Raw genomic sequence first — 14,939 nt, 5'->3', positions numbered from 1 at the left:
TCCTTCATCAACTTTAATGATTAACAAGATCCAGTGAAAACTGCATGCACACACGTTTGCATGTCTTAATTAAGCGGGCATATATATATGTAAGCAAAAACATGTAGCTAGCTAGTAAGCAAAAACAGAATTTGTAGTACAAGACAGTGTGACTCACAGGAAGTTGTAAGGAAGTAGTATATCTTCATTGTATTTGAGGCACTTGAAGAACTCTAGCATGCTTTCCTCTACACTTGCTTGATAATATGTATCTAATTTCCATATGTATTCATTAATGGTATTTGGGTTAATGAACCCAATGCCATAGCGTGCACCTTTTTTCATTTCATACATCTTCATCCTGCATAATACCACGGAAAAGAATATAGTGAGGATAATTACAGGTAATGATTGATCAAAATGATCACTACAGCTAGCTTGAGACTTAAATTACAGAAAGTAATCACTTACAGACAATAGCAACTGACGATAGATTTGTCGAGTGCATCTTGATTGTATAACAGAAATAGTTCTGAATACTCAACGGACACAGCTTTCTCATGGAAGTAATAATCCTTCTTGACATTCACCATGAGGGACTCTCGATTGAAAATCTTGGTAATGTTCATGTACCATTGATGCAATTCATACATTCTTGTTGGGAGCTTCTTGACCTCGTCTGGCTCGACCAAAGGTTGGCTCCGGACATATTTCCATTTTATTTTCTCCTCTCTAAGCAGAGGCATGGGCTCGATGTCGAAGAGTTGTCCAATAGTGATCATGAGCCTTTCAGCCTGCTCAATATGCTCCTCGGTTATTACCACATCGCCCAGCCCGGGAACGTTAATGGTTTGCCCACAATAATATTGGGCACGCGTACTCTCATGTGTCGTTGGCACAACAAGCGGGGGGATTGATTGCGCCGCCTGTTCTCCCAGCCGGGGAACGGTTTTACTGCTCCTTTTGCCAGCTGATTTGCTCGAGCTCGAGCTCGCCTCATTCTGTAGACGTGCTCGATTTAACTTCCTGAGGTGGCGCTCATAGTCTATGTCAACATGCTTGGGAGCTGGTGCTCTAGCCATACGAATGAAGTGGTCAATCTTTTCCTCAGGCACTTTCTCCCTTGGTGGCGGTGGCGGTTTCGGTGCAAAATGGGCTTCCACATGGGCCTTCACTATGGCTGCGTTTTCCTCCTCGGACATGTCGTAAGGCCTCTGCGGAAGAGGCGCGAGGCTTGGACCATATTGAAATCGCTTGCCTCCGCCTGTACCTCCAGTACTACCTCGACTTGTACCGCTACGCACCATAGCTGCGGCGGCTCTCTTCCGTGATTGCTGAGGCGGTGGAGACGGCTGACGTGGCTGAGTTGGAGGAGGAGGAGTGGCCTGAAGCTGTGCCGGACTTGGAGGAGGAGTGGCCTGACGCTTTGCCGGACTTGGAGGAGGAGGAGTGGCCTGACGCGTTGGTGGACTTGGAGGAGCGGGAGTCTGCTGACTTGGTGGCGGACTTCGACGAGGAGTCGGCTGACGCAGTGTCGGTGGCCTTCAAAAGATGATGCAATAATTTCTCCATAGGATGATACGATGGTTGGCCTCTCCCAGTGTGTGCTCCTCGTCACCTCCAGGAATGTCAAGCTCTAGCCCCGAATATTGGTCCACCACCTCATCAACCAAGACACGAGCATAGCCCGCTGGAATCGGGTTGCAATGGAAGGTTGCCTCGGGGGGATTTGTAAAAGCAACGGCGTCTGCCACCTTCATGGATATGTTCTTTATTTTGAAGTGTAGCTCACAGTTAGCGTTATCCATGATGTCATCCACGGGGTATCTATCCAGCAATGCGTCGCCCGGGGCGGAACCCACGCTGCTTCTCGGCATGGATGGGACGGTGCTATCCAACGCTGGATCATCCGCTAGCTGTTGAGACCCCCTTTGCTGGCTAAGTGAGTCGATCTGCTCCTGCTGCCACTGGAATTTGGCTGCCAAGTCCGCGTGCGCTGATTCTAGGCCTTGAAGGCGTTCATAGTCCTGCTTCCTCTGCTCCTCCTCCATCTTCCTCTTCTTCTCCTCTGCAATCTTCCTTCTCGCACGTTTTCTGTAGTCGGTGTTCCAGTCCGAAAACCCCTCATACCACGGAATAATGCCCTTGCCTCATGTTCTTCCCGGGTGTTCAGGATTTCCCAGGGCACATGTAAGCTCGCCGTTCTCTCTGTTGGGCTCGAACACCCCCGATCGAGCCTCTTTTATTGCAACAAGTATCTTATCTTCGGCTCCGTTCAGACATGCCTTCTTCGAAACTAAGCCTGTCTTCGGGTCCAACTCCCCCCATGCGCATAGAACCAAATCCTGCACCTGGGGGCCCAGCTCAATGTAACTGGAGTGACACCTGCATCCTCCATCTCTTTCTCAGACTTATCCCACTTAGGCATTGCCACCGCGTAGCCACCTAGCCCCAGCTTATGCAACTTATCCTTTTTTGCGGCATTGGCCTTGTTTATTCTCGATCGTTCCTTAGATAATTCCGATTCCTTGAATTTCACGAAATCGTCCCAATGAGCACTTTGCTTCTCTAGTGTTCCCTTGAATACTGGAGTCTTCTTTCCTCCCTTCACGTACTGGTCCCATACACGTTTCTTGTGGTTGTTGAATGCAACCGCCATCTTCCTAAGAGCAGCGTCCTTGACTTTCTCCACATCTGCATCTGTGAAATGATCTGGTAGGGTGAAATGTTCCATGAGAGTTTCCCAAAGCAGAACTTTTTGTCTGTTGTCAACAAAAGTAAGATCTGGACATGGCTTTGCTGGCTCTCTCCATTCTTGAAGGGAGATCGGGAGTTGGTCCTTCACAAGAACTCCGCATTGACGAATGAACTTGTCCGCAATCTTCTTAGGCGCTAATGGTTCGCCATTAGGTTTGATGGCCTCGATATTGTACTTTACGCCCTCCTTCAACTTTTTGTTCGGGCCTCGTACTGTCCTGCTGCCTGAAGATTTGCTCGATCCGGATGGCTGAAAGAATAAAGATCGATTCGTTAATATATCTTCAAGTCATTTAAAACATGTGATGATCACCAGATGCCTGCTTATATAAATATACCTCGCCGGTCTTTGTTGTTTCAAGATCAACATTTTCTTCGTCATGTTCATAGTTCATGACTTCATCAATTCGGTCGTCGCGATCGAATAACATATCACCCTCCCCGGTGTTGTTTAGATATTCGGAGCCGTCATAATCTTCTTCATTCTGACCATCATCTGGCCCGCGAGGATTGCGTATGATATTGAACAGGGCCTCTTCTCCCTCTTTGCCGGTATTGTCCGCCATAGCTTTTATTTCACTAATCCAAAATAAATATATTCAAATTACAATGCATGGATGCAATCAATTAATAAGAAAAACTGAATCAATCATAGTACATAATAAGCAACATCGAATATAATCTTGAATACGTCGTCTCGAACAATAGATATAATCTCGAATACATCGTCTCGAATAATATATATAATCTTGAATAAATCATCTCGAATATTATATATCGAATACATCACTAGCTAGCTAGCTAATAAAGATCGAATACTAGAGAGTAATCTAGGCCACTCGCGGTTCCTGAGGCGCGGGCGGTGGACAACCAAAGTGAAGGAACAATCACTGGATCATAGCTCGGGTGATCTCTCGAAAGAACCTGCTAGGTATTGGAGAACCTGATGTCCATAGCAGCCATGTAGCGATGGACATGCTCGTCCTCCTCCCGGACACGGTGACGTACCACCTCCGGCGGGGCCGGCTCCCTCCGCATCGAAAGTGGCCCACACGAACGCCACCAAAGGAGATCAGGGTCGACGACGGGTGAGGGAGTCCTGGATTAGGGGGTCTCCGGACAGCCGGACTATCTCCATTGGCCGGACTGTTAGACTATGAAGATACAAGATTGAAGACTTCTTCTCGTGTCCGGATGGGACTCTACTTGGCGTGGAAGGCAAGCTAGGCAATACGAATATGGATATTTCCTCCTTTGTAACCGACCTTGTATAACCCTAACTGTCTCCGGTGTCTATATAAACCGGAGGGTTTTAGTCCGTAGGACAACAACCATAACATACAATCATACCATAGGCTAGCTTCTAGGGTTTAGCCTCTCTGATCTCGTGGTAGATCTACTCTTGTACTACCCATATCATCAATATCAATCAAGCATGACGTAGGGTTTTACCTCCATCAAGAGGGCCCGAACCTGGGTAAAACATTGTGTCCCCTGCCTCCTGTTACCATCCGGCCTAGACGCACAGTTCAGGACCCCCTACCCGAGATCCGCCGGTTTTGACACCGACATTGGTGCTTTCATTGAGAGTTCCTCTGTATCGTCGCTGTTAGGCTTGATGGCTCCTACTATCATCGATAGCGATGCAGTCCAGGGCGAGACTTTTCTCCCCGGACAGATCTTCGTATTCGGCGGCTTTGCACTGCGGGCTAATTCGCTTGGCCATCTGGAGCAGATTGAAAGCTACGCCCCTGGCCATCAGGTCAGATTTGGAAGTTTGAACTACACGGCCGACATCCGCGGAGACTTGATCTTCGACGGATTCAAGCCACAGCCGGGCACGCCGCACTGTCACGATGGGTATGACCTAGCTCTACCGCCAAACAGTACCCCAGAGGCCGCGCCCGCATCAGCTCCGGCCCTTAGCTCGGAGCCAACTGCGCCAAACGAGGACAGGTGGCTAGACACCGCCTCAGGGGCTACAGTCTCAACGGCGATCAAGCCGAACACCAGCCTAATCCTCCGCGAAGCTCGTGACTCCAAAGTGCCGGACTCGTTTCCGGACTCCGAACCGCCCGCGCCCTTGCCAATCGAATCCGATTGGGCGCCGATCATGGAATTCACCGCCGCGGATATCTTTCAGCACTTGCCCTTCGGCGACATTCTGAATTCACTAAGGGCTCTCTCTTTGTTAGGAGAGCCCTGGCCGGACTATGGCCAACAGGATTGGGATGCGGACGACGAAGAAATTCGACACCCACCCACCACCCACTTTGTCGTGGTTTTGTCACGGCAGATGTCCTAGAGAAAGGACTTAGTCACGGAGCCATCGCGATGGGTTAGCTTGAAGGGGTTAACGCGGACACAGGGACGCAAGAGAGTTTATACTAGTTCAGCCCCTTCGATGAAGGTAAAAGCCTACGTCTAGTTGTGATGGAATTGATGGGGTTTCGATGACTAGGGAGCAAACAAGCTTCGCCTAAGTCTCGAGTTGTTGTCTGTTGTCCTCGAATCGCCGCCGGGTCGTCCCCTTATATACACGGGTGACACCCGTCGGTTCACAGAGTCCCAATACCAGCTCATAGATGTGTCTGGTTTGGTCTCTACTTATTCCTAACTTACAATACAAGTTAAATACTAACGCCGGTTTACGGCTACAGGCCTTGAACCGACTATGGGTCTTGAGCTCTCATCTGCCTTCTTGGGCTTTAACATAATTAACTACTGATGAAGTTAACCCGGCCCAGATAGGCCGGTTTACGCCCAGTAGTAATATCCCCAACATTAGGCCCCAGATTGATTTGAACAGGTTCATGTCAATCCTTAGCAAAATCTTCACCTCCAACATCTTCTTGTATTTTGTTGAACCGCCGTGATGTCATCTTCTCTGGTCGTTGTAAACCGGCGTGACGTCACCTGTTATAAAAAAATTTATCCATGATACCTTTTTTGTTTAATAGGTCTGCGACAATCGAGGCGACATCTCCGTTTCCAGACCCACGGTTCCTTGATTTTCGCGCCTGACACATGCCCCTTGCCTTATAAATAAGACCGAAGGGTCATTTCTTTTTCCCCTTCGTGCCCTTCTGCTTCGTCTTCCCCGCGTCGTCCAGCTTCGGAGCTCCGCCGCCGTCGACGACCTCTGCTCCAACCTTGGCCGCTGCATCACCCTGACTGTATCAGAGCATCGCAGCGACCTTCTGTTTCTTCCTTGGCTCCGGTGAGTTATTTACCTTTTCCTCTGTAGATCCGTTCTAGGGTTTCCAAGTTCTTTAGAGTTCATCGTCTGCTTCGTACCCATATGATAGATCCTAGATGAACCTGTGAACCTTTGCTCTGTGTAGCGGTAGCTCTTAGCATCCGCCTTTACTTATATGCCTCGAGACCATAGATCTACCTGTATCTCTGCCCATTGATTCGGTACTACTCTTTTTTGAACCTTGACCTTGAATATTTTCCTTCTTTTCGGAACTTGCTTTAGATCTGTTGCTGTAGAGAAATCTTGTGAAATCTGTTTCTGTACACTTATCTATCCGCAATCTCAACTGTTTCAATGCTTAGATCCGGCGGTTTAACTTTGTAGAAAAATTGCCAAACCGTTATATACCATTAGTCCCCTTGTTGAACCGCCAGATGCTGTTGCTTCATAAAACTCCGGTTTAGATAGAACTGTCTCCGGTTTTAATATTGGACATGCCAGTGTACTTTAATCAATGCATTCTTGAACCAGAATCACCTATTTTGTAGATTTCATCATGACCAAGCAAGTATATGAGTGCAACTGGGTCCCTTCTCGCGTCACAGAGACTGAACTGAACAACTTAGTCCTGATTGGCGCTTTAGGCAGCAGAAATACCATCCATTGGAGGGTCCCTGGCAAAGAATGCCCTCCCACACCTCAAGAAGGAGAGGTCGTCGTTTTCGTAGATCACTTAGCCTGGGGCTTTAAGCCGCCCGGTTCTAAATTTTACCGGGACATTTTAGCCAATTTTCAACTCCACCCACAAGACATTGGCCCCAACTCTGTCACAAACACGTGTCATTTCCAAGTACTTTGTGAGGCGTTCTTTCAAGAGGAGCCCACCGTTGAACTGTTCAGAGACTGCTTCCATCTAAACCGCCGCACTGAGTTTACTCACGGTTCCAACACAGAATTGGGTGGTGTGGCGATTCAGAAAAGAAAAGAGGTCACATACCCTCACGCCAAACTGCACAGCCACCCCAAAGAGTGGAATCAAACATGGTTCTATTGCAAAGACACCTCCCCTGCTGGTGAAAATCCTTTGCCTGGCTTTCGTCCGGAGCGGCTTAGCAATACACACCCCTTTCCGCAAAGATTGACTGCCAAGGAGAGAAGCAAATACGCTCCTCAACTGTCCAAGCTCAGAGCCTTCATGGCCAATGGTTTAACATGAGTTGATCTCGCTCGCTGTTGGATATCGTGGAGCATACTGCCCCTTAGTCAGCGCTCTGGTTTGATGTGCGAGTATACTGGCAGTGTTGATGACCCACTGCGGCATGCTAACATCCAGCTTACCGATGAAGAAATCACAGAGGTTGTGAATAAAATGCTGAATGAACCGGAATACGTCTGTGCTTAAACCGGCCTGCTTCCCTTCTGTGCCACCAACAAACCGCCAGCTGTAAGAGTTTGATCTTTCTTTTTATTGAACCTGCTATTGGTATATCTGGTCATTGTTTAACACCAACGTATGTTTAAACCGGGTAATGATCCGTTTTGGAGCAAGAAACTTCCACAGGAGAAGCCAGAAAAAGCAGATAAACCGGAACGACCAACCCGGCAAAAGACTAAAGCTGTGAAGAAGACTACCCACAGGAAAAGAACCACTGCATCCTCTGATCCGGCCACTGATGACGATGTGGGTAACCCGGACCTTGAGGTAGAGCTTGATTCACTTGGCTGAATTTTGATGCGCCTTATTGATGATGATATTTGTCAGGATGATGCCGAAGCCAGTCATGCTGATGTTGCAGAGGTAATTATTCTTTCCTCCGATTCAGATCCTTTGCCTTCACTAAAAATCTGTCAGGCAAACCGGAAGGTTAAATTTTCTCATCCTCTTGCTTACTTGGATCCCAAATTTCTTATGAAGACCCAATAGCACGAAGCTCGCCGCACAACCTGGCATAGTGGCCAGGTAGTTACCTCCGCCGGTTTACCGAATAGTCCGGTTCGGAAACACCATTCAGAGGTCTCTAATTTGCCTGTCAGTGCTTGTCCTAAAATGGGCTGTCTTTGTCAACCTCTTAATCCGTCTGACTATGATTATTAGGTCACTTCCCATTCATCATCTGGCGAGTCATCAGCTACCCAGCTACCGCCGCTCAAAACGGTGCTTGGGTAAGCCATACTTGTCATAATGCTTTTGGTGTATTACTTTGTAGCATGTACTGTACTGACTTTTGTTACTCCTTTCAGGGCCAAGCCTAAGACAAGAAAGAAGGCTCTCCTAGATAAAGCGGCTGAAGAAGATGCCATCCCTGAACTGGGCACAATACCAGATCTTGAAACGGCTATTCCTGAAGATATACCCAATGATCCACCGCAGCTGGATGACGATCCTATTGCTGAAGAGAGGCCTATTGATGCCTCAAGTCCTGTCAACCAGCCCACAAGCCCCATCTGGATTGAGAAATCCACCAATCCATCAAAGCCTACTGATAAGCCAACAGCCCCAGTGCAAACCGGCTACGCCAAGGATGATGAAGTTGTTATTACTGGCATTGGCCATACAGAGCCAAGCAATCTTGTCGCTTTGTCTAAACATATTGCCAAGGAAGAATTTGCTACCTTTGGCAAGGGCAAGTGGAATGTTGATCTGGCGACTTACGCTGCTCTGAACGCCCAAGACATCCATTCCGGCTATTTGAACCGGCTGTATACCAGTCGTGACTATGAAGCCGGTCTGGTTAACATGATGAAAGATAAATATGAGGTAACTTCCATATGCTCTTTCCTGCTTGTATGCTTCAACGCTTGCTGACTCGCCTAGCCCCCAAGAAAGAGCGGGCGGATTGGGCCACTGAAAAATCCGCTTTAACCAAACGAGCAGAAGATGCCGAGGCTGCACTTAAAACGGTGGTGGACGAACTGGCCAGCATAAAGCGGCATGTGCATGCCATGACCACCGCTATCTTTGGTAAGCCGGTTTGATTTCTGTATCGATTCGGCCGTCTTACAGAGCTGCCGGTTTGTCAACCCTTTGTGATATTTCAGGGACACGCATTGGTCATTTGGGGTCAGATGTGCGGAAGAAATTGAAAGCCGCCTATACTTTGATCGAACAACTGTACACTAGTGCACAGCAGATCATCTGTACTGCATCCCACAACAAGCCGGCGCCCACTTTGATTCAGGACACTCTGCAGAAACTGTCGGTGCTTCCTGCCCGGGTTGAAGAGCTGAAGAAATCTGCTGTTCGAACCGGCGCGATCAATGCCTTAATCCGGGAAAAAGGTTGGGTGCCGGATTTTGATCCTATTGAAGCGGCTCAGGGCTATCCCAGCTTGAAGGAAGACGGGTTAGAATTTGGTGAAGCGGATCTGCGAGCAATAAACCGGGAGGTGCGTCCGCTAGCTTGTCAATTGGCTGAAGAAGCAGACTTGTCTCACTATCAATCCCATTATGACAATCAAAACAAGCGAGTAGCTGCCCCAATTCATGAAGCGGAAAATCTTATCCCTCCAATCCGTAAGCATACTTACACTCCCGATATTGAACCGTCGTTGCTGATCCATGATGAAGCTATCTTTCCAGCATTAATGGGAATCGACTGGACAACTGTTGATTTCCAGCCGCTGGGTAGAGAAACTGAAGCTGAAGCGGCGCGGGATGACCCACAACCATCAGGCCAGGCTGGTGACCAAGCTTGAACCGGAAGCCGGTTTAAACTGCTTCTCCTTTGAAAAAAAACAATGATCTTATTTTGGGCACCGCGTTGCCTTGTAATAGGCTAGCTGATACGCTTGATCGTAATATGCCTTCGTGCATAACCACTGCAACTTGTGTTTCCTTTGGGTGATGAACTGTCCAAAGTGTTTTCTGCAACATAAAAAATCTTAAAGTGCCACCGCAGTTGTACCGTCAGGCGGAGTATGATGTCTGCATATGTAAAATCAAAATATCTGAAATTTAAGCATATGACCAAATCTTTGAGATACATAATACCTGCCATCGTTGGGCATGAAGTTGGTTTAGCCAATCTTGAAGCGGAGGTTTATAAACCCACACTGTTTGGAGGAGATAGCAGCTCCTGTATATATATAATGCCGGTTTACCATGTAAACCGTGCCGGGTTGTAAAACACCGTGTTACTCCGTAATAGGATGTTAACAAAAAATCAAACCGAGCAAATAGTCTCCGGATTAAAAATGGACCGTGTTCCGTCAATTGACAGTGTGAACCGGTTTAAAATTTTGTCGGTTTAAAAACGCAACAAAAAAGAAAGAAAATATCTATCAAAGAAAATTGTGAAGCAAAGCCAATGATAAAACCATTTGCAAAAAGAGGCTTATTTGAGCTGATCAGATGGCGTTACCATGGTCGGACATGACCAAGCTCCCGATAGGTGTAGCTATGGTTCAAGTCAGCCAGGTCCCCAAATGAAACCGTGGCATTTATGCCGATCAAGAGGCGTGGCAATGGTTCGGGTTCGACCAAGCCCCCAAGTGATTCTGTGGCCTTAGGCCGATCAAGAGGCGTGACTGGTTCAGACGTGACCAAGTCCCCAAGTGATCTGGTGGCTCTCGCCTATCAAGAGGTGTTGCATTGGTTCGGACACGACCAAGCCCCCAAGTGATATAACATGATGCTTTTGAAAAGCTAACTCAAGGGGTAAACCGGAGGCCGCTTTAGAACAACTCCGTGTAACCACGCATGATGTACAAGAACAGATACCCCGCTTTAGCTGAGGTTCCGGTTTATTATATTTAATCATAATATATACATCGTCGTAATATGTACATAAGTAGAGCCAATGGCTCAGGTATAGTAAGGCCGAAGATGAGCTATGTTCCACGGCCTATTGGTCTCCTCCTCTGATGTACGTGAGTCTTTATGCTCTCGAATATCGATCAGATAGTATGACCCGTTGTGTAGATTCTTGCTGATCACGAAAGGTCCCTCCCAAGGTGGGGATAGCTTATGCATATTAGTGTGATCTTGGATGAGCCGAAGCACCAAATCTCCTTCCTGAAAGGTTCTGGTTCTGACTCGGCGACTGTGATAACGACAAAGATCCTGTTGGTAAATCGCCGAGCGGGCGGCTGCTATGTCACGTTCTTCATCCAACAGGTCCAAAGCGTCTTGCCGTGCTGTCTCATTGTCCGCTTCAACATAAGCCGCCACACGAGGTGAGTCATGACGGATATCACTAGGGAGAACCGCCTCCGCTCCATAGACCATGAAGAACGGTGTGTATCCTGTTGATCTGTTGGGTGTGGTATTGATGCTCCATAACACAGATGGTAACTCTTCTACCCAACAACCCGGTGTTCTCTGCAAAGGAACCATAAGCCGGGGCTTGATGCCTTTCAAGATCTCTTGATTAGCCCTTTCTGCTTGACCATTGGACTGTGGGTGTGCCACTGATGAGACGTCAAGCCGGATGTGCTCCTGTTCGCAGAACTCCTTCATGGCACCCTTGGACAAATTGGTACCATTATCTATGATGATACTGTGTGGAAAGCCAAACCGGAAAATCACTTTTTTGATGAACTGAACCGCCGTGGCCGCATCACACTTGCTAACAGGTTCTGCCTCCACCCACTTTGTAAACTTGTCAACCGCCACCAGGAGGTGGGTCTTCTTATCTTTGGATCTTTTGAAAGGCCCAACCATATCCAGCCCCCAAGTCGCAAACGGCCAAGTAATTGGAATCATTCTCAATTCTTGAGCCGGCACATGAGCACGTCTTGAAAACTTTTGGCAACCATCACATCGTCTGACCAGATCCTCCGCATCAGCATGAGCAGTTAACCAATAGAAGCCATGGCGAAACGCTTTAGCCACCAAAGATTTTGAACCGGCGTGGTGACCACAATCTCCTTCGTGGATCTCACGCAAAATTTCACGGCCTTCTTCAGGAGACACACAACGTTGAAACGCCCCTGACACACTGCAATGATGCAACTCGCCGTTGATAATAGTCATGGACTTGGATCGCTGGATTATCTGTCGGGCCAGAGTCTCATCCTCTGGTAACTCGCCCCGGTTCTTGTACGCCAGTTAAGGAAGCGTCCAATCCGGAATAACATGAAGAGCTGCCACCAATTGAGCCTCCGGATTAGGAATAGCCAAATCCGCTTTACCAGGGATCTTGACCGACGGGTTGTGCAGCACATCCAGAAAAACATTAGGCGGGACCGGTTTGCGCTGAGAGCCCAGCCGGCTTAAAGCGTCCGCTGCTTCATTCTTCCGCCGGTCCACGTGGTCCACCTGATAGCCTTTAAAGTGACCTGCAACAATATCCACCTCACGACGATATGCTGCCATGAGTGGGTCCTTGGAGTCCCAAGTGCCAGATACTTGCTGAGCCACGAGGTCCGAGTCACCGAAGCACTTAACTCGACTTAGATTCATCTCCTTAGCCATCCGGAGACCATGGAGCAAGGCTTCATACTCAGCTGCATTGTTAGTACAACGGAACATTAAGGGGAGAACGTAACAAAACTTATCACCTCGTGGGGAAGTTAATACGACTCCAGCCCCCGAGCCTTCCAATTGCCTGGATCCGTCAAAATGGATGGTCCAATATGTGTGATCCGGCTTTTCTTCAGGTGCTTGCAGTTCCGTCCAATCATTGATGAAATCAACAAGTGCTAGAGACTTAACCGCTGTCCGAGGCACATACTTCAAACCGTGCGGCCCAAGCTCTATGGCCCACTTGGCAATCCGGCCAGTCGCTTCCCGGTTCTGGATGATATCCCCCAAGGGAGCAGAACTGACCACCGTAATGGGGTGCCCTTTGAAGTATTGCTTGAGCTTCCGGCTTACCATAAAAACTCCATATACCAGCTTCTGCCAATGCGGATACCTTTGCTTGGACTCAATGAGCACCTCGCTGATATAATAGACCGGACGTTGAACCGGATGCTCCTTACCTGCCTCCTTTCGCTCCACCACAATGGCCATGCTGACCGCACGAGCATTAGCAGCTACATACAGCAGTAACGACTCCTTGTCAATGGGAGCGGCGAGCACAGGCGGATTGGCCAATTGCCGCTTTAAGTCCTCAAATGCTTCATCAGCAGCGGAACTCCAGACGAACTGATCCGTCTTCTTCAACATCTGATACAAAGGGATTGCCTTCTCACCAAGGCGGCTGATAAACCGGCTCAACGCGGCAATCCAGCCTGCCAGGCGTTGAACATCATTGATACACTTCGGTTTAGCCAGGGAGGTGATGGCTGTGATCTTCTCCGGATTGGCCTCAATTCCCCTGTTGGACACCAGAAAACCCAATAACTTGCCTGCCGGCACACCAAAGACACACTTGGCCGGATTAAGCATCATCTTGTACGTCCTCAGGTTATCAAAGGTTTCCTTCAAATCATCAACCAGAGTCTCCTTCTCCCTGGACTTGACCACAATATCATCCACGTAAGCATGTACATTACGACCAATCTGCTTGTGAAGACAATTTTGTACACACCGTTGATAAGTTGCCTGGGCACTCTTGAGCCCAAAGGGCATAGACACATAGCAGAAGGCTCCAAAGGGAGTTATGAATGCCGTCTTCTCCTGGTCCTTAACTACCATTTTGATCTGATGATAGCCAGAATATGCATCCAAAAAACTTAAACGCTCGCAACCCACCGTAGCATCAATAATTTGATCAATACGGGGGAGGGCAAAAGGATCTGCTGGACAAGCCTTATTAAGATCTGTGTAATCCACACACATGCGCCAGGTGCCGTTTTTCTTAAGGACTAGCACCGGATTAGCAAGCCACTCAGGGTGAAAAACTTCAACAATAAAGCCAGCCGCTAAGAGCCTGGCTACCTCTTCTCCAATCGCCTTGCGTCTTTCTTCGTTAAACCGGCAGAGGAACTGTTTCACTGGTTTGTATTTAGGATCCACATTAAGGGTGTGCTCAGCGAGTTGCCTCGGTACACCTAGCATGTCAGAGGGCTTCCATGCAAAAATGTCCCGATTCTCACGGATGAACTCGATGAGCGCGCTTTCCTATTTCGGATCCAAGTTGGCACTGATGCTGAACTGCTTGGACGAATCGCCAGGCACGAAGTCAACAAGCTTAGTTTCAGCTGCTGATTTGAACTTCAGGGCCGGATCATGCTCCGTAGTTGGCTTCTTTAATGGAGTCATGTCCGCCGGATCAACATTGTCCTTATAATACTTCAGCTCCTCGGTGGCACAAACCGACTCTGCGTAGGCCGCATCTCCTTCCTCGCACTCCAAAGCGATTTTACGGCTTCCGTGAACCGTTATTGTCCCCTTGTGACCATGCATCTTGAGCTGCAAATACACATAACAGGGCCGTGCCATAAACTTGGCGTAGGCCGGTCGCCCAAACAGGGCGTGATATGGACTTTGGATTTTCACCACTTCAAACGTCAGTATCTCCGACCTGGAATCATGATCATCTCCAAAGGCCACTTCCAGAGCTATCTTACCAACAGGATATGCTGACTTGCCAGGCACCACACCATGGAACACCGTATTGGACGGTTTGAGATTTTTATCTGTTAGTCCCATATGATGGAAGGTCTCATAGTACAAGATATTAATGCTGCTCCCTCCATCCATGAGCACCTTGGTGAACTTGTAGCCTCCCACCTGAGGTGCCACCACCAGAGCCAACTGACCCGGATTATCAACTTGGGGAGGGTGATCCTCTCTGCTCCATATGATTGGCTGTTCAGACCAGCGTAGATAACGGGGCACGGCCAGTTCAACAGAGTTGACTGCCCGCCTCTGAACCTTCCGGTCTCGCTTGTCCAAGCTAGTGGTGAAGACATGGTACTGCCCACTATTCAACTGCTTTGGGTTGCTCTGGTAACCTGACTGTTGCTGTTGTTGGTTGTAACCACCCTGGTTGTTCTGATTATTTTGATTATTATGTCCGCCCGGATTACCATTAAATCTTGAACCGGAATTTCCTCCACCGTAACCCGGCCCGGATCCTGAGCTACCGCCGGAACCGTGATCATACCGGAAAGCA

This window comes from Triticum urartu, chromosome 3 (assembly GCF_003073215.2).
Source record: "Triticum urartu cultivar G1812 chromosome 3, Tu2.1, whole genome shotgun sequence".
Taxonomy (NCBI): domain Eukaryota; kingdom Viridiplantae; phylum Streptophyta; class Magnoliopsida; order Poales; family Poaceae; genus Triticum; species Triticum urartu.
The sequence above is the reverse complement of the archived record's forward strand: the minus strand, read 5'-3'. Positions refer to the sequence as shown.